The 5,104-nt window shown below is 53.9% G+C and overlaps 1 protein-coding gene across 1 annotated transcript in view; it reads right to left on the bottom strand.

The window, feature by feature from the left end:
* Ghrhr (growth hormone releasing hormone receptor) overlaps positions 1-1,574 on the bottom strand; it is a 30,584-nt gene extending 29,010 nt beyond the window's left edge. Inside the window, exon 1 of the mRNA XM_023709885.1 lies at positions 1,504-1,574. The gene's annotated coding sequence lies outside the window, so the exon portion shown is untranslated. The remainder of the gene's footprint in view (positions 1-1,503) is intronic.
* Positions 1,575-5,104: the final 3,530 nt, after the last annotated feature.

Below are 5,104 nucleotides of genomic sequence, written 5' to 3'. Positions count from 1 at the left end.
ATTTGTTCCTTAAATTGTCCAGGGTGCATTTAAGCTCATAATCCTACCTCAGCCACCCCAAGTGCTAGTATTACAGGTGTGCACCACCATGCCTGGCCTCTATGGAAGTATTTCTCAATATCTAGAAGTTCCCATATCAAAATCATAACAAGAATAAAAGAAGAGGGAAGGGAATGCTGGAAGGTGTGTGCCAAATGGAATGCTAGCTCTCATTTCGATACTCATAATTCTTCAGAGAAACTTATTTGTATCCAAATTGTACAATTAAAGTTTAATTTAAAACGTGGCACTAGCGAGTGCCACCGGGTGAAGGTCAGAGATAGCGGAGTGGTGTCTGTCTGCCCATCCCCTGAGCAGATGGGTCCCGTGATAGCAGGGAGGACAGGCAAGTTCAGAGGCGGCTGTCTGTCCAGCAGCACACAGCCTGGAGACTTCCGGGCCTCCTGTGTCTGAGGCCCCTGGTGATGACACTGATCACCTGTCACCTCCTTCCAGTGGCAACTCCTGAAAGCACTCCCATCTCAAACCACCCCAGCCTGGGGATTGAGGCTGGAGAGCTGGCGTGGGGATTCAGAGCTGGGGCATCAATTTGGTGACCAGCTGTCTCTGGACATGCAGTGAGCTGAGACATAGGGTATGCAGGAGACTAGCATAGCAACCCCCATCCCTGGCTGAGTGGTGGCTCCTCGGCTTATTCCTACATGAACCCCTTCTTCTGGGGAAGGGATGGTCTACCAGAAGGAGCAGGGCCCAGACCTCAGGAAGGAAGACAGATGGAAGCCCAATCATTGGCCTTGCTGGACTGTAGCTTCGTTATCCCCGTTCACTCTGACACACACCCCTGTCTGGACCCAGCTCTTCTTGGGCTGCACGAGAGCTCAGTTTCTGCCCAGGGCAAAGCCCAGTCTGAAGTTCACTTGGGGTATCTGTTGGGCATGAACTGAGTGTCAGACTCAGGGGCAAAGTAAGGGCTAACTCTGGGGCCACTGGGGTTTGAATGTAGTCCCCAATATTTGTGCGCTGGAAACTACACCCCCCAGCACCACCTGTAACAGTCAGTGAGGACTTCAGGGCTCTGATCTGAGAAAGGTTGATGCTGTTGCCATGGTGAGTGTCAGTTACAGCAGGATGTGCTCAGCCCTGTGCCCTCTCTCCATTCTGACTTCTGCTTCTTCGTCTTGCCACCACAGTGTAGGTCCTCAGTCCTGCACTTCCCAGTCACCAGAACAATGAATATCTTTGTTCTTTATAAGCTACCCAGTCTTGGTTATTCTGTTATAGCTATACAAAGACAGACTAATCAGGGATCATCTCTAGCCAGGGCCATACAGGATGAGGCTAGGGATGAGCGTCCATGGGGCACCACTAGTAATGAGGCTTAGAACCTTTGGGCTCTGAGTGGTAAGACAGTCTCTGTCATGAAGATTTTCAAGTCAATGTCACAGTTCTAAAGTAAATTTTCTGCTAATCAGAAAGGCAGAACTGAGGGAGCGAGTTCCATACCTCCCCACGGGGTTCAGCACCTTGGGCTGCTCAACTGCCAGCTCCAGCCCCTAGCCTCTGCCTCAGCTCCTTCTTTTCCTTCCTCCTGGTGGCAGTTCTTAATCCTCCGCAGGAGCACCTGTTGGGAGGTGGAGGGTGAGACCGGCAGGGGCAGGAGGAGCTTGGGCCTCCTTCCAGACAACATGAGAACAATGTATCACTTTGTTTTCCTCCAACTGAAGAAGGTGCTTTGATTTGTACATGGATAACTCATTGCTTTATAGACTTTTAACTTCTCTGCAGACTTTGCCCTCCTCCCCTGGAGCAGCTTCCTCTCGCCAAGCCTGAGCCCAGGGCCACTGCAAATGTACAGGCCCTGTGACTCCTTGCCTGTGCCAGTACGGAGAACTGGACTTGTTTTACAGAAGGAGAAACAGGTGGCAGAGTTGCCCAGGAGCCCTCTCTGCAAGGGGCCGAGAGCTCAGGCCCCAGATGCATAGCCCACCCCGTGGTTACCATCTATCTGCAGCCCAAGTATGCTCTCACTCTCTGAGACATTGTGGTGAAAACACAAGGGGCATCTTTTTTTTTGGGGGGGGGGCGGGTGGAGGAGCTGGCTGTGTGCTAGCTCAGGGTGCAGAGGGAGCAGAGCCCCAGGCACTGTGGGAGCTTGTCTGACCCCCTCTTTCCTGAGCACCTTTCCCAAGGTTCTGTGCTGCCATTTGCAAACCAGGATGGCTTAGTCATGTGGACTGGTGCCCTTGAGACTGCAGGCACTCAACCCAGATGATGGCATGGAAGAGATGGCGTGGGCCCCTCTGGGACGAACTGTGGCCCCGGGTCAGATCGCCTATGCCTCATGCTTTCTTCTGAGCTGCTCAGCCTGGTGTTCCACACAAGATGCTGGCAACCAGTTCCCATCTGAGGAGGGGCTACCTCAGGCGGATGGGGGCCTTGTATACAAGGAGGGGTGGATGCCCCAAAGCTTTCCCCAGCACCTCCCTGTAGCTCAGCCCTTACCTACCCACCTGATCCGTCCTCACCCCAGCTGGCCCCCATATTTATAAACCATATGTCTGTGTGTCCCCGCCTGCCCTGACTGTTTGTACAAAGCCTCAGCTGCTTCCCCTGATAACCAGAGGACCAGAGGTTCTAGGGAACTGGGAGGGGCCCAGGGCACACAGAGTTCAAGGATGCGCTGGTGCGTCCCTCCCCCTCTGCGCAGGGACCTTTAATGGCTCCCCATGGATACTGAAGCCTCTAATGCATAGAACATAATGCTATTGCAATTCTCATGTAAGGCTTTAATTTCTATTGTCGCCCCCAGGAGCAATTCTAGATCGCTTGGCCCGAAGCCTCTTAGTCAAATGAGGAAATGCAGGCCCAGAGAGGGGAAGTGAATTGCTGTGGCCTACACAGGAAAGCATCTGCAGTTCTCTCTACTCCACTGCTCTGAACCAGCAGGGAGACATAGAAAGAGCCCAGTCCCAGGCCGCAGCAGCTCCAGCTCTGTTTTCTGGCTCTGCCTTTTTAGCTCTGCAACTTTTTTTGGCTGGTTGCCTAACCTCACCGGATCATAGTTTGTTCATTTATAAAATCTAAACATTGTGTCTTTTCTTCAGTCCCCTGCACCCAGAATAGGACCTGGTTGCAAGAGCTCAATAAATATTTCTCAGTCGAATGAAGGAGTGAATAACTCACCTTGTTTGTGAGCGTAGAGAGGTGCGTAGGGGGCCTCGGCAGTGCTAAGCACATGCAGGTACCTTGCCAGCGGAGCTCCTCTCCACCCTCAGCGACCCTCCAGGGCTCCACTCAGGGCTCCCCAACTCCCAACGCCCAATGCTGACCCGAAACTCACAGCACCTCCAGGCTCCTCAGTCCTGAGCTAGTGCTGGGGCCTCGACTCCCCTCTTCTCTCTCCATACCACAGCTCTCACTTGTCTCCTACGGACAGCACTAGTGACTTCCCTTTGGACTCCCCTGATCAGCGATGCCCCCAACCTCTGTGAACAGAATCCCTAGGGCTTGGGGCACAGGAAGCATTATGTCTCAGTGCAGTCCTGGAATGTAGGGGTCAGCACCCCCCGGGGACAGAGGAGGGAGAGACCAGAATTGGCCATAGCAAAAGGTCTCCAGAGCTGAGAGCCAGGGCCTGCTCAGAACTGCAGACAGAGCTCTGGCTTCTGCTCTGCCTGTCCTCCAGAGGTCTAAGGGCAGAGCCCTTCCCTCCAACCTCAGTATCCCAGCTCTGAGGCTCTGCTCAGGTCACCCACTTCCAGCTCTTGCCTTGAATTCAAATGTCATCATATCCAGGTGTCTGCAGACTGTGTTTATAAACACAGTTGGCACAGGGTACCCCATCCCTGACTGCTACAAGGCCCCACTCCTCCTCAGCTGACTAGGTCCAGAACCTGCCTCAAGACCCCCACAAAGGGTTAGAATTAGCTGAAAGCCCTTGGACAGGGGTCCAAAGTGGGACCCAGAGTGCCAACCCTGGAAAGGCCCTCTCTGGAAGCTTCCTGAGCGTAGGCTGAGATTTGCAGAAGGTCTTTCCGCCTGACTAAGCCCTGATTACGCAATGCCCTGCACAAGTCTCACTCGATAGACAGGGTGGAGAGGGCCTTGCCTGTGAGAGCCTGTGGTGGTCCCTCCAGGGCTTCCTCTGCTGCTACCAAAGGGGACCAAGGCAGCAACAGCTGCCCTGGGCCCTAATGAGGCCAAGGCCCAGGCAAGATGGGAGAGGCAGTGGTAGTGGCTGCAGGTTCCTGGGGTGAGAGTCAGCCTGTATCCCTGTAAGGTGAGCAGAAAGCAGTTTCTTGGCCATGGGGTCACTGGGTCTTCCCAGTATCCTGGAGTTTCCAAGAAAGGCTCAAATCCCTTCCCGCTGTGTGTCACAGACCCCAGAGCTGACCATCCCAGAGCCCATGAAGCACAGTGAGGCCAGAGGTACAGATGTGGGTGACTGAGGATCTCAACAGTAGACTTCAAGAGCTTCACACACAGGATGTGGATTCCGGACAGGAATCCTGGGGCCAAGTCCTACACCTGAGAGAGCCTGCGGACTTCCAATTTAATTTCCACTGTGTGGATGGAAAAGCTGAGTTAGCAGGGGAAGGACCCAAGGTACGGCCAAGAGCCAGGGACAGAGGAAGCCTCCAGCTCCCAGCGCAGTGCTTCTTGCCCTGCTACTGGCTGTGCCGACCTAGGTGGCACGAAAGCATCCATGTTCTGGGGCCACTCAGGAGGCCCTAGATCAACCTGTTGTGGAAAGGTCTGGATGAGGCTCACCTCCTCCCTTCACCCCCTTTGCCCACAGCTCCAGGGACTTGGCATGGACACCAGTGCCAGGGAGGACAGTCAATGATTCACGGAGGTTCTGTCCCAGGGGCCCTTCTCTGAGAGTGCCAGGCACCTGGTGTCCAGCAAGGCAGGACAGGGTTAATCAGTGATGAGGTAGGAGGCACAGATACTCCTATGAGGTGGGTCCCAACAGCAGCCCAGCTCAGTGCAGCCCCTGTCTTTTCCCCTTCTCTTCTCTTCTCTTCTCTTCTCTTCTCTTCTCTTCTCTTCTCTTCTCTTCTCTTCTCTTCTCTTCTCTTCTCTTCTCTTCTCTTCTCTTCTC

This window comes from Octodon degus, unplaced genomic scaffold (assembly GCF_000260255.1).
Source record: "Octodon degus isolate 3935 unplaced genomic scaffold, OctDeg1.0 scaffold00015, whole genome shotgun sequence".
Lineage (NCBI taxonomy): Eukaryota > Metazoa > Chordata > Mammalia > Rodentia > Octodontidae > Octodon > Octodon degus.
The sequence above is the reverse complement of the archived record's forward strand: the minus strand, read 5'-3'. Positions and strand labels throughout refer to the sequence as shown.